Source organism: Octodon degus, unplaced genomic scaffold (assembly GCF_000260255.1).
Source record: "Octodon degus isolate 3935 unplaced genomic scaffold, OctDeg1.0 scaffold00174, whole genome shotgun sequence".
Lineage (NCBI taxonomy): Eukaryota > Metazoa > Chordata > Mammalia > Rodentia > Octodontidae > Octodon > Octodon degus.
Genome location: NW_004524750.1, coordinates 275,283 through 277,469, shown reverse-complemented (window position 1 = coordinate 277,469; position 2,187 = coordinate 275,283). Strand labels below are relative to the sequence as shown.

The 2,187-nt window shown below is 46.4% G+C and overlaps 1 pseudogene; it reads left to right on the top strand.

The window, feature by feature from the left end:
- Nucleotides 1-718: 718 nt before the first annotated feature.
- Nucleotides 719-1,714, top strand: LOC101591469 (annotated as a pseudogene).
- Nucleotides 1,715-2,187: the final 473 nt, after the last annotated feature.

Here is a 2,187-nt window from a genome sequence, read left to right as displayed (position 1 = left end):
TTACTTTTTAGAAATTTTGAAAATCACTTCATTAAACTCCAAATACTCCTATGAGAGGTGAAGAACAAGCCATTATATTCCTCTTTAAAAAAAAAAAAACTGACACCTCAAAATGTTAAATATGCCCAGATGATCCATAAGAACAAGAATAAGGTTTCTGTCTCCCCTCTCCTCACCAGGTAGTCTTTGAGTCTCATCCAGGAGTCTGAATTTAGTTCTCTGCATTTTCAGCTGTTCCAGGAATAGAGCCTGCCAGAAAACACAACCCACTGACTCCTGGTGCTTACAAACAACACGCTGGACTTTTCTCATCATGATGACCACAAGCTTAGCCTCTGCCTACCTACAGTCTTGTGGTCTCTGTTGCTATGATGGTGAATCTATCACATTTCACTTTGCAGTCACTCTTAATAAACTAGTCACATTCTAGCCAATCTTGTTAGAGTAACTGAGCTGTGCATTTCTAGAAAATGAAGTAACCAATCAGCAAAAGATTCTATCTTTATCTAGATTTCGATGCCTGTGAATGGTGAAAAATATTATTGGATGTTGAATATATGGAACGTGCTACAGGATGCCTGGGTAATTCCAAGATGGTTAGGAAAATTAAAGAAAGTATTACATGTAAAGTGCTTAGAAAGGGTCTTTGCAAGCTCTCTGCTCCTGCGTGTCCATGGATAGCCGTTCTTCCCCTACAGCCAACAGTGATCCAGATAAGATGGTGAAGGTTGGAGTGAACGGATTTGGCCGTTTTGGACGCCTGCTGACCAGGGCTGCTTTTAACTTTGGCAAGGTGGATGTTGGGGTCATCAATGACCCCTTAATTGACCTCAACGACATGGCCTACATGTTCCCATATGACTCTACCCACAGCAATTCCATGGCACTGTCAAGGCTGAGAACAGGAAGCTCGTCATCAACAGAAGCCACCACCATCTTCCAGGAGTGAGATCCTGCCAACGTCAAGTGGGGTGATGCTGGCGCTGAGTACGCGGTGGAGTCCACTGGTGTCTTCACCACCACAGAGAAGGCCGTGCTCACCTGAAGGGCGGTGACAAAAGGGTCATCATCTCTGCCCCTTGCACTGATGCCCCCATGTTTTTGATGGGTGTGAATCATGAGAAGTATGACAACTCCCTCAAAATTGTCAGCAATGCTTCCTGTACCACCTACCGCTTAGCCCCACTGACCAAGGTCATCCATGACAACTCTGACATCATGGAGGGACTCATGACCACAGTGCATGCCATCACTGCCACCCAGAAGACTGTGGATGGCCCTCTGGGAGGCTGTGGCGTGATGGCTGCAGGGCTGCCTAGAACATCATCCCTGCATCCACTGGCGCTGCCAAGGCCGTGGGCAAGGTCACCCCAGAACTGGATGGGAAGCTCACAGGCATGGCCTTCCATGTGCCCACTCCCAACGTGTCAGTGGTGGATCTGACCTACCACCTAGAAAAAGCAGCTAAATACAATGACATCAAGAAGGTGGTGAAGCAGGCATCAGATGGTCCCCTCAAAGGCATCCTGGGCTACACCAAGGAACAGGTTGTGTCTTGTGACTTCAACAGTGACACCCACTCTTCCACCTTAGATGCTGGGGCTGGCATCACCCTGAGTGACCACTCGTCAAGCTCACTTCCTGGTATGACAGTGAGTTCAGCTACAGCAACAAGGTGGTGGACCTTATGGTCCACATGGCCTTCAAGGAGTAAGTGCCCCCTCCACCATAGCCCAGCAAGACCAGAGGGATGCAGAAGCCGTGCTGTAGAAATCACTGCCCTACTCAGCCCCAACACTAAGAGTCTCCCCTCACAGCTTCCATCCCAGGCCTAGAAGGGGAGAGGTCCCAGGAGCTCTGGCTCACTGCCATTGCACACCATCAATAAAGCCCACTGTACAAAAAAAGAGGGGTCTTTGCAATGATATTGTTCACTAAATGCTAGTGGTTGTTATTATCTGTACTTGTACATTAGCTACTGAAAGTTTGGAAGAGCTAATAACCATATTTGTGATTACCATTTTTTTAAATTAGACTTAAATCTTATGATAAGTTTATAAGGTGATTATCTCCTCCCCCACTCCACAGACAGAAAGTGGCAGACTTGGGGTATGAAAAAGATTTTTCTGATTTTGCCAGTCTTTTTCATTCATTAGTTCACTAAATATGAACCAAATCTCTAACTAC